At 48.2% G+C, this 13,032-nt stretch overlaps 1 protein-coding gene across 1 annotated transcript in view; it reads left to right on the top strand.

Annotated features, from left to right (window-relative positions):
- LOC119961137 (zinc finger protein 91-like) overlaps nucleotides 1–13,032 on the top strand; it is a gene marked incomplete at its 5' end in the record, with an annotated part of 114,463 nt that overhangs the window by 6,134 nt on the left and 95,297 nt on the right. The window lies entirely within an intron of this gene.

Genomic DNA, 13,032 nt, shown 5'->3' with positions numbered 1-13,032 from the left:
CTTCCTCCCCAGGGCCTTTTTCAAGAAGGTAACGAGTAGTATCATGGGGTATGTGTGGGCACATGGCACCCCGAGAGTTAGAAGGGTCTTTTTGGAGCGGAGTAGGGATAGTGGAGGGCTGGCGTTACCCAACCTTTCAGGATATTACTGGGCGGCAAATACATCGATGGTACGAAAGTGGATGATGGAAGGGGAGGGGGCAGCCTGGAAGCGCATGGAGAGGGCGTCCTGCGGCAACATAAGCTTAGGGGCACTGGTAACGGCACCATGGCCGCTCCCTCCCACGAGGTATACCACGAGCCCGGTGGTGGCGGCCACCCTCAAGATCTGGGGGCAGTGGAGGCGACACAGGGGGGAAGTGGGAGGTCTGATAGGGGCACCACTAAGAGGGAGCCACAGATTTGCGCCGGGAAACACAGGAGGGGGATTCCAGAGCTGGCAGAGGGCGGGTATTAGACAACTGAGGGACTTGTTTATAGAGGGGAGGTTTGCGAGCCTGGGAGAGCTGGAGGAGAAATTTGGGCTCCCCCCGGGGAACACGTTCAGGTACCTCCAAGTGAAGGCATTTGCCAGACGACAGGTAGCGGGGTTCCCCGCGCTCCCCGACAGGGGGGTGAGTGATAGGGTGCTATCAGGGGTCTGGGTCGGGGAGGGGAAGATCTCGGACATCTATAAGATTATGCAGGAGGTGGAGGAGGTACCAGTAGAGGAGCTGAAAGATAAGTGGGAGTTAGAGCTGGGGGAACAGATAGAGGACGGGACATGGGCAGACGCCCTGGAGAGGGTCAACTCGTCGTCGTCATGTGCGAGACTAAGTCTCATTCAATTTAAGGTACTGCATAGAGCCCACATGACGGGGACAAGGATGAGTCGGTTTTTCGGGGGTGAAGACAGGTGTATTAGATGTTCGGGAAGCCCTGCGAATCATGCACATATGTTTTGGGCATGTCCGGCACTGGAGGAGTTCTGGAAGGGGGTGGCAGGGACGGTGTCGAGAGTGGTGGGGTCCAGGGTCAAGCCAGGATGGGGACTTGCGATCTTCGGGGTTGGGGTGGAACCGGGGGTACAGGAGGCGAGGGAGGCTGGAATATTAGCCTTTGCGTCCTTGGTGGCTCGGAGGAGGATCCTGATTCAGTGGAGGGACGAAAGGCCTCCGAGTGTTAACACCTGGTTAAACGACATGGCAAACTTCATCCAATTGGAAAGGATCAAATTCGCCCTGAGAGGGTCGGTGCAGGGGTTTTCCAGGCGATGGCAACCCTTCCTAGACCTCTTGGATCAGAGATAGAAACTGAGGCCATGACAGCAGCAACCCGGGAGGGGAGGGGAGGGGCGGGAGGGGGGGAGGGCGGGGGGGAGGGGGGACAACGACGAAGGAAGTACGGTAGCGGCGGTGGCACGGGCAAGGCCTGCCCGAGGACGCTGCTAGAAATGATAAGTTGGTCTGACTGTCGGTTCGCCGGCGGGGGGGGGACGCGCGGGTAGGGGGGGGGGGGATTTTTTTTCTTTTTCTTGTTAAGTAGGGGGGTTTGACTTTGTTTTGCTATAATTTAAATGTAAATGTAGGGGGGGTTAAAATGTTTGTATTTTGAAAAATTCAATAAAAATTATTTAAAAAAAAAAGGAAGGAGAATTGGAGACAGACTGGAAGAACTCAGACTCCAGACACATTAACCAAAAACAGATGGAATATCTGAGGGAACAACAGGTAGAACCAAGGAGGTTAAAATACCCAAACACATAATAATCTTTATTCTTGCCACAAATAGGCTTAAATTAACACAGCAATGAAGTCACTGTGAAAATTTCCTAGTTGCCACACTCTGGTGCCTGTTCGGGTACACAGAGGAAGAATTCACAATGTGAAATTCACCTAACAAGCACGTCTTTGAGGACGTGTGGGAGGAAACCGGAGCACCCGGAGGAAACCCACGCAGACACTGGGAGAGCATGCACACTCTACACAGGTAGTGACTCAAGTGGGAATTGAACTTGGGACCCTGGCACTGTGAAGCACCAGTGAAGACGGGACCTCTGACAGTGCAGTGTTTCCTCAGGACTGCATCAGAATATCATCCTGGATTTGATGCTCATGTTTCTGGAGGTAGATTTGAACCCATAACCTCCTAACTCAGAGATAAGAACGTAACCACTGAGCCACAACTAACACCTCATCATTATTCTGGATTTTAAAAAAAAATTTAGATTACCCAATTATTTTTTCCAATTAAGGGGCAATTTAGCTTGGCCAATCCACCTACTCTGCACATTTTTGGGTTGTGGGGGCGAAACCCACGCAGACACGGGGAGAATATGCAAACTCCACACGGACAGTGACCCAGAGCCGGGATCGAACCTGGGACCTCAGCGCCGTGAGGCGGTTGTGCTAACCACTAGGCCACCGTGCTGCCCGTTTATTCTGGATTATTTGAGTTCTCAGGCCTTCCCTTACTCTCACGGACAAGTGTCCGGGAGTCACAGATTATCCAAAGAGGGGGTCGAAATCAGAGGTGATTTTGAAACAGTTGATTAAGAAGCAACAGTTTAGATATAATACATCAGGTAAATCGACAGAAAAGACATATGACCCTGGATCAGGTGGGAACAGTTTACTGGACCCCCCATCTGGGAGATGCTGATCTCCGGGACTGGAGGTGAGTTTCCTCTGAATAGTTTCCTGGTCCCGGATCAGGGAGATGCTGATCTCCGGGACTGGAGGTGAGTTTCCTCTGAATGTTTTACTGGTCCCAGATCAGGGAGATGCTGATCTCCGGGACTGGAGATTCTCATTAATTATTCAACAATTCATTGGAAAGGGACAGATGTTCAAAGGCAATTCTTCCAAGTTCAGTCAGAAACCAGGAAGTCATTTTCTGGTTCATTTCTTGCTCAGACATCCTGTTTAACCTTTACCCAGATGTCTGCTTTACGTATGGGTCCTGAGATCCCCCCCAACTGATCAAGTTTATCTTAAGGTTCTGTGCTGGAGACATGTCCTTGGCAGAGATAACAGGCCGACACTGTCCTGTGTTTGTCAAGCCAGGAATCTTTCTTCAGGAGAGAGAGGGCTCTGAACACAATCAAATCATTTCTGAAGATTTTATAAGGTTATTGGACGATGATGTCTTACAGAAGTCCCAACCTGGAGAAGGGAATATCCTTATTGATTTCTCATAACTGATTTATGACTAACCCAGCTATTTCTAAGGTGTGAGCTTGTTTTCCTAATCAAGTTTAATTGAATAATCTTAATAATCTTTATTGTCACAAGTAGGCTTACATTAATACTGCAATGAAGTTACTGTGATAAGCCCCTAGTCACCGCACTCCAGCGCCTGTTCGGGTACACAGAGAGAGAATTCAGAATGTCCAATTCACCGAACAAGCATGTCTTTCAGGACTTGTGGGAGGAAACCGGAGCACCCGGAGGAACCCCACGCAGACATGGGGAGAATGCGCAGACTCCACACAGACAGTGCCAAGCTGGGAATTGAACCTGGGACCCTGGAGCTGTGAAGCAACAGTGCTAACCACTGTGCTACCGTGCCGCTACAATGAGACCATTGTAGCTTCAAATAAACTTTGTCATCCTTGTTAATCTTAAACGCTGTGCATATTTGTTAAGGAAAGGGGGAGGGGTAAAGAAGTATTGTATCATCATCCATTTTTTCAAGTTTAATAAATGACTTATTTTTAAACTAAATAGCGGTCCTGTGTCTCATCTTCCACGTTTAATTAAAAAAGGTAAAAGTTACGGTCTTTTGAGCTAGGGTTCCATTCTGCGACCTTCCCGCTAATTCTAACATCAACTGAGATCGCAACACAGTTTTATCGGTGGTTTCGAGGTCTATAAAATAATGAGGAGCATAGATAAGGTAGACAGTCAACATCTTTCCAAAAAGGTAGAGGAGTCTAGAACCAGAGGGCATAGGTTTAAGGTGAGAGGGGAGAGATACAAAATAAACCAGAGGGGCCATTTTTTCGCACAAAAGGGTGGGGAGCATCTGGAATGAGTTACCAGGGGCAGTGGTAGAGGCGGGTACAATTTTCCCTCTAAAAAACAGTTAGTTACATGGGCAGGGTGGGTGTGTTAATCCCTGATTAATTTGCTGTCAGTCTAGATTCAATAAAATCTGAGATGGATTTGCAGGTATCATATCATTTAATAATGATATGATTGCAAGGCTGACTCAATCCATAGGACCTCAGGACACACACACTGCCTTCTGAGAGCCCAGGGATAAAGAGAACCTGAGAACAAAGGAACACTGGAGATATACTTCAAATTACATCAAGATTCGCATACAAACTTCCCATTGGTCATTTTACACACCTCCTGACCTGGTCATATATCCTAATTGGCTCACTTATTCTCGGCCCCTTGTTACCCAGCATCCTTTTCACTATTCTCTCCACGAGGCAAAGCTCCCCTCCCCCTTCCTAGTCATGCTGTGCTCATCCCTTTGTTCTCTGTCTGTGAACACATTACCCTCAGGGTCCAACTGTCCATCATATTCGTTTGTTTACTTCCTCATTCCCTCCTTTTATCATTTCATGATAACCCATCATTCCTAGCTGTAGTTATGGCCCCTCAGCTAAGGAAACTCGTTGCTGCATTTCTAAATCCTATTGCAGCACCCCATCGGCCGCTGCACCCTCGTGGACCCCAACAGTCAAGACTCTAGGGGTGGCTATCCGTTCCAGCGCACCCTGCATTTTATCCATCACGCATTTAAAGATGGCCAGGCCCACAAAGATGCAGGCGAGATAGTCAAGACCATACCGGTTCTGCATGGCAAACAACCCGAGTTGAGATAATTCCTTGGTTATTGCCCCGAGGGCCCCCAAGGTTTCGTTGCCCAGGGATGGTAAGGCCACAAATAACTGAACCTGCCCAGCATGCCAACTGGTGGTGCAGTATCCACGCAGAGGGGCAAGGGACCGCAATGGGGACTAGAGTCCCGATAGCAAGTTGGTGGGGAAATGGGACTATTAGGGATTCCCCAGTAGCCCAGTTCATCCAGCTTCGGAACGCCCATTCAGGCCTCCTAGCAGTGCGGAAAGCCCTAGTTCCAACAGTGATATGAGAGACATTCGCCCAGCCACAAAGGAGCTGGATGCCTGGCGTCAGCGGGACACAAGTGGCATTGTAACAGGCGCATTGACCTGATGTCAGGGTTATGCAACACTTTGGATCAGTACAAGTGGAGAACAGACATGTTATATTCATTTTCATCTCTACCAGCAAACAGCCGTACCCCTCACTGCTGAAACAATTCTCGCACGACCGGGAGTCTCTATTGGGAGTGAAGGGGCTAGGTACATACGCCCTCCACCATCGAAGCATATCATACTGTGAGTGGGAATTATCCCGAGGAAGGGGAAGGCGAATAGCTGGTGGGGCCGAACCCGGATCGTAAGGAAGAGTAACTTGCTTGGGCGGTGGCTCGGAACTCTGACAATGAACCACAGTTTGGGGAGTGCCCCAAAGCGGTGAAACAGAAAATAACCTAGACACCAATGCGGGGTTTGGGTAGCAGACAACCCGTCCCTGGCCATACAAGCGGTGGTAGATCTAGTAGAAGAGATTCATGCTGCCCAGGTTTCCCTCATTCCGGGTCCTAAATGAATTAAGTACATCTCCTGATAACCTACGTTCTAGTTGTACCTCCCTCCTTACACAGCCCTTCCTCTGTCTAGTCCCTCTCTCTCTCTCACAACCTCTTCCTACCCCCTCCTCACAGTCTGAGTTTACCTGTAAGGCACCAAGGTTAACACATCCAAAATCAAATTTACATATACTCCAAAAATAAGGCAATGTCCATGCAGTCTTCTCTTCCCATCGTTGGGACCGGTGCAATTGCTTCATGAGTCCTGCACGGTCCGTTAGCCGGATGACCTTCCATGAGTCCATGCCACGTCCTCGTATATGGGGGCAGCGAAGAACGTCACCTCTGCAGAGGTGACATGTCCGGGTACTTCGGTTGGGGTTACAGATGTAGATGATATTCCCCTGTTCCATTTCCGCCACCTAGAACATAGAACAGTACATAGAACAGTACAGCACAGAACAGGCTCTTCGGCCCTCGATGTTGTGCCGAGCAATGATCACCCTACTCAAACCCACGTATCCACCCTATACCCGTAACCCAACATCCCCCCATTAACCTTACACTACGGGCAATTTAGCATGGCCAATCCACCTAACCCGCACATCTTTGGACTGTGGGAGGAAACCGGAGCACCCGGAGGAAACCCACGCACACACGGGGAGGACGTGCAGACTCCACACAGACAGTGACCCAGCCGGGAATCGAACCTGGGACCCTGGAGCTGTGAAGCATTTATGCTAACCACCATGCTACCGTGCTGCCCATTATTATGTATTCTCATGTATTTTCTTGAATTCTGTTTAATTCCCTTTTCTTCCCATGTACTGAATGATCTGTTGAGCTGCTTGCAGAAAAATACTTTTCACTGTACCTCGGTACACGTGACAATAAACAAATCCAATCCAATGTCACTCCACGCGAGGCGATGCCGAAGATCAAACAGGCGGTGTGTAGCCACCCCATCATGCTTCACACCTGTAAAATAGCGCTGGGGAAGGGAGGCAGGTTAGTGACCGACCTTTTTACAGTGGTGGAGGTGGACCCAAGCACTCCGCCCCTCCACTTTAACTGCAGTAGGGGTGGTAAGGAGAACTTGGAAGGGCCCCTTCCATCGTGGCTCTGACCCTTTCCGAGTCCAATTTTTGACCATGACATAACTACCAGGCTGCACTGAGAGCAAGCTATGTGATAGAGACGGTGACGAGTGAGCTGCGCGGACATGGCCATGGAGCTCCTTGAGGGCGTTAGTAAGGGCTAGAACATAGTCCTTTCTTTAGTCAGATGGTGAAACTGGACCAATCTGGGAACAGGCAGGTTCCAGGGTGTTCTAATGGGCCTGCCGTAAAAGATCTCGGCAGGAGAGAGCAAGGCCGATCCTGCAGGTGTGACCCACAGCTGAATGAGGGCAACGGGGAGCAACTTAAGCCATGTCAGTCCCGTGTCCATTCTTAATTTAGCCAATTTAGTTTTGAGGGTCTGATTGTGTCTCTCAACCAACCCGGCCGCCTGCGGTCTGTACGCACAATGTAACTGCTGGCGTATGCCCAACTGGGAGCAGAACTCCTTGTTAATCTGTCCAATAAAATGAGGCCCGTTATCAGAACGTAACTGAGCCGGTATTCCGCACATAAACACCTCATCACATTTTACAGCCTCTGGCTCTCTGTCCTCTTCCGTCTGGTGTGATGGTTACCAGTAACGAGATGTCATCTTTGGTGAATAATGATGGGCCAAGCCTATCAGCAGCATCCGAGCCCTAGCCAGCATACAACACATATTAAGGCATCCTATGATTATGCAGTATACAATTATAATAACAAGTATTGTCAATCCATTCATCAGGTAAAACCCCATGACCAAGCTATGAGAGATAACCCTGAGCTGAATCCAACTAGATAGATAGCCATCCTCAATGCTACCGTGTTGCCCTTAGGATTTATATCCTTCTTATAGTTATACTGACTAGCAACTATCCCTCAGCCTTGTCATTCGTATTTACATGTCATGATTTGTAAACTTTGCAGGGAAATCAATGGTAAATGCATCCATCTCGCAGACCAGTGTCAATAGACCCTTTGTGATGTGCTTTCCTCAAGTCCAATCACCGTGAACCATAGCTGGCGCCGCTCAGGAAGGTAACACAATAGCTATCTCTGGTTGTTCCACTACCTCCAAGGCATCTGACTACCTCGGGGTAGTAGCATCATAAAAGCTTCCTCATGTCCCTTAGAAGCAGCACACAATTGAGTCCATCAGCGACCAAAAGGTCCTTATCCCTCACTGGGGTTCTTTTTTGTAGGAAGTGCTTTCCGTTTCCCATAGCAATGGTAACTGATGATATCTTGTATCAAGCACTATTATCTTGCTTTATTAATTGCAGGAGCTTCAACCAATCCTGTTTCTATTCCTGACTTCCTGACTCTGACGTCGAACATTGTACTGAATCATGTAGCCTGCCAGCCCTGGCTTACTTGAGACAATAGCTCAGTTTTCTTCAAACCCCTGTTGTCTGTTATCATTTTCCTTACAGCATGGAGTGTATACTTGCCATTATTTGTTTTTTTGTTAAACACCACTCACACACTTAGTACAGTTAACTTTTTGTGGTTACAACCCAATTGAATTTATACATAACAGTCCCTAACAATTTACAGGACATTTCATCTGTAATAACTGTTATACTCTCCAATGCTATATTGGTTACAATTCCCCTCGTGGCAACAAGCTGCCAAAATTCGAAACTATTGTCATTTAAAATACGGGGGTTCCTCGTCAGTCGCTGCTGTCTGCCGAGACCCTTAATAACTCCACCGCGTCATACGTCCTTCCTGGAGACCACGATCACCCATCAGCTAACGTCCCGTTAGAGATGTCTGACCGGAGGTTTCAGTATTCAGTAATAATTTGATATTTTGATTTATTGCTAACCCGTAAGGTTTTTCTTCCGGGCTCTATCATTTAATTCCCTCAAACATGTAGCCAATTGTATCATTAGTTTTTTCCCATAATGTCTGAAACATTCTTCTGCAGAGTGTTTTTCAGGTTCTTCATCTGTATTATTGTTGCTTCATCTGAAACCCAAATGAACAGGTCAAAGATGGAGAGGGCCCTATTTCTTGATTTGTATCTTCCTATCCTTGCTTGGATATTCCAGAAGTACCATCTCCAGGACTTCCGGATTTCCATTGCCACCATTCCTCTTTTTCTAACTCGGTGATTCAATCAGGTCGAAACTTTCCCTGAATCATTTTGGATATTGCTACTGCGTCTACTTCAACGTTTTTAATTCTGATTGTGACAGGATAAGTTCCGAACATAATATTTTCACTGATTCATCTGTCCTATTGATGCTGCTAACAGGTTTCAGTTCACTGGCATCCTGACACCCACACCCAAACATTCATTTTTCCCTTGTCTGAGCGAATTGGGGATATGATCTATCCTATGGCACAGCATCATTGCAGCGATACAGTCTCTAACACTGTTAGGCTCATTTTACATCCCCAGGTCATCCCAACAGCATAAACCATGTACTTCCTCACAAATCGATACCACAAGTCTGTCACTTGTCCACAAGCTTGCACAGCCTTTTAGAGTCACATTGTTGTCGGCCAAATTATCCTTGCAGTAATTGCACATTGTCATTAATCTACCATCCCACTTACACTGACACTTCTTGGATTCAAAATCCCCCCTGTGGTCACAAACCTCAATCATTAAAGTTGCCTGATATTCCACAAAACAATCATGACAAACCTGAATGCCCCAAATCTCCCTGGGGGCTGCAGCATCCCATCGCTGTCTTTGCAAATGCATTATCAATTCTCCTGAATACCCAGTATCTGGCCGTCTCCTGGGTTTCATATGACTACTACCAGTCCAAACAATCGGGCTACAGAATGCCCCACAATCCTGACTTGTGGTTTCCTGATGCTCACTGTGAACCATTTTAAACTGAGGGCCATTAATCACTGCCCTTGTTCTATCATTCCATACATTTAAATCCTTTACTGATTACATTCCTGCACTCATTGCCCTTAGGCTGCCGATGGAGTATCATAATTCCTCTGTTATTGTTCAATTTGACCAGATTTTTAAATTCTGACGTAATTTCTTTTGCTCTAGGCGCCATGGTTCTCTAATACAATTGTATGTTCACCCAAATTTTTTATGATTACTTCTCCTGTGGTTTTATTCAGCAGTTTCACCCACACTCCCTCTCTGTCATCAATTGGTTTTAATATCCTAATTTTTCCTGCATGATCTTAATTTTATTAAATCTTTCCCTGTCATCAGATTCTTATTTCCTGATACTGCAAGTAATTCTCCTAATCTAACTTCAGGTCTAACGTTTCTATTGCCTGATACACCCTCTATAATGTAATCTCTAACTTCTGGTCAAATATCTTTATTCCTTAAAGCTCCTTCTACAATGTATTTAACACTCTAAACTTCATTTCTTCTGCTAGTAACTTTCTAGCGATCCATCAGGCACTAGGACCCTGATGGAGCTGTGCCGTGTCAATTTCAACCGGTCAGCTGCACAGAGCTCTGACTGCTTGAGAGTAAAACTTCTCTTTGTTTTTATGCGAAGACCAATTTAGTGCTGAGCATATTAAATCTCTACTTCATAATATTGATCACATTTCTTGCCTGCCATTTATAACTTCTAATTGATGTGAAACAATTTTATTTATTTATTTTTAGCAGCCAAGACTATGCCGAGTTGCAACTAATCATTTACAAATCCCAATTTGTACATTTTGATTTCACTTTGTGTTTGTTTCCTGAGAATTATGTTCTAATTAACTCCCACAATGTTAATCATTATTACTAAGTTTCTAAAGAACTTTCAAATACTTACCCCGTTTTAAATCTCACTTTAATACCTCCTAAAACACAACATTTCACAAAACTAGGAACAGAGGATATCACATTCTTATTAAACGGACTCATTCATTCATTGGAGATCTCCATTCAACCATATTAATTCAAATCATTATACATTCATTCATCAACACACAAGTTTGTCTCTGGTTCCCCCTAGTGGCCATTCATCTCCCAATTCTGTTTCATTCAAACAACCCATATCTTCCCATAATAAATGTTAGCGTAACCAATTATATTTGTCCGGAACTGAACTGTCCGCAAACATTCCATCAGCGGTCTTTTACTGAACTGTTCTGCGACATCACATCAACCCGATAAAGACCTTAACCAATTTTAGCCAAATCGAATTGTACAGAATTGAACTGTCCCGCAAACATTCCATCAGCGGTCTTTTACTGAACTGTTTCAGCGACATCACATCAATCCGTTAAAGACCTTAACCGAATTAAAGTGTAATTTAATAGAACCAATTTTTAATTTTCTACTCACATGCAACTGAGTGACCAGGTAACATTCCATCAGTCACCAACTGAATTGTTACCTCATTCCAACCCTCAGCCACATTGACCTGCATTGACTGAAATCAATTCTTCTAATCCATCAGACTGACGTTTGATTTCGTCGAGACAATCTTACCAGATCAAATGCGAGTGATTAGGCTGTTAGCAGAATACGAGACTTCATTTGAAGCCGACTTGTGACAATAAGCGATTATTATTATTAATCTGCACATCGTTGGACGGTGCATGGAAACTGGAGCACCCGGGGGAAACCCACGCAGATACAGGGGGAGAACGTGCAGACTCCGCCACAGACAGTGACCTGTGATGGAAATGGAACCCGGGTCCCTGGCGCCATGAGGCAGCGGTGCTGACCCCTGTGCCACTCATCCAGCTGCCATCTCTGTGGCCACAAAATCGCCTGACCCCGGCCCCCCACCCCCACTCACTGCAGAGGTTCCAGTGAGACCCTGCCACCGGCACCCCTGTTCAAAGGCCCCGGGGCCCTTGCCCCAGTAAACATTGGCCAGTTTCTCGCCCAGCCTCCATTTTTAGTCATCGGAAGGATAGGCCTCGTCTGGAGGAAGCCTGGATAGTAACAGACTTCGATCTCGGACGAGACATGGGGGAAGGGGGTTGGGGGGGGGGGGGGTGGGACACATGATGGATTAGCGAGGGTTGGGTGGAGATACCATCAGCAGCCACATAAAGTTGATTCGAGGGTGAACTGGCTGCGGGGAGGGAGGGCTCAGGAGTCGCGGGGGCCGTGTTCCCCGCCCGAATTGGGGGTGGGGAGAGATGCGAGACCCTGTCAATGTCAATGAGATGCGAGACCCTGGCGTATCCTGGCCATTACTTTAAAAGCAGCCGGGTCCCTCGCCGGCCCCTTCCCTTGTTTAGGGACTGTGGGAGGAAACCGGAGCACCCAGAGGAAACCCAGGCAGACACGGGGAGAACGTGCAGACTCCGCACACACAGTAACCCAGCGGGGAACCCAACCTGGGACTCTGGAGCTATGAAGCAACAGTGCTAACCCACTGTGCTACCGTGCCACCCTTTATTCAACGACAGTCAGCGACGGCTCCGTGGTCTTTTCATTCCAGATTGAACTCGAAGAACGTGCCTGGGGTGGGGTGCGGGGCTTCGAACCGGGGGGGGGTCCCATCCGCCATCCAGCGACACCACCACCAACCTCACCCCCTCCCCTCGTCGTGTCGTCGAACACCCGTGTCGCCGCTTGATCTTCTCCGGGGAGGACGCAGTTGCCTTCGGGGAGGTCACCGATCTGCGCATGCGCGAGACGCTCCTTGCTTGTAAGTTAGGTGGAGTCAGAGGGGCAGGGGGTAGAGACGGGAATCTGTATTCCTCGTCTGATTCTCACGTCTGGAACGATCTGCCTGGACTGCACGCGGAACAATACTTTTCACCGCACCTCAGTACCGCCGACAATAAATCCAAATCGATCCATCAAAGGGCCGGCACGGGCGCGAGGGGCCGACTGGCCTCCCGTCGTCGCCGTGACGCTCCGGCTCACCCAGCAGCAGAAGATTGACCCGCTTTGACGCCTAACGTCAATATTAAAGCAGCACAGTAAATCAGGCGGGGCGGGAAACCCGTCCCCAGCGGGAAACCCGTCTGACTGTGTTAAAATCACGCCCCATTCCCCCCCCCCCCCCCTTTAGCCGTGTATCCAGAATCATCCCCACCCCTTTTCCCTTTCCCTCTCTGTTTCCTCGAGTGTCGAATTTCCATCAAAAGTGTCTGTTTGTGCGGATGGGCTGTTCGACTGAGCGGGGCATCGCCGGCATGGATGGAGCATGCGCGAGTGCCGGCACCCGCCCGGGTCCGGTGGGGTACGCGCATGCTCGGTGCACGCTGGCCGGCACCACCGGGACCGACGGATGCTCTGTGCGCGCTGGCCGGCACCACCGGGTTCGGCGCCTGCTCTGTGCGCGCGTTCGTTTGGAGGGTTGGTGAAGGACGCTCGCGTCCCTTTTAAAAGTCAACGGCTGGGCCCGGTGGCGTCGCAA

This window comes from Scyliorhinus canicula, unplaced genomic scaffold, assembly GCF_902713615.1.
Source record: "Scyliorhinus canicula unplaced genomic scaffold, sScyCan1.1, whole genome shotgun sequence".
Taxonomy (NCBI): domain Eukaryota; kingdom Metazoa; phylum Chordata; class Chondrichthyes; order Carcharhiniformes; family Scyliorhinidae; genus Scyliorhinus; species Scyliorhinus canicula.
Note: the sequence above shows the minus strand (reverse complement) of the source record. Positions and strands in the feature narration are given on the sequence as shown.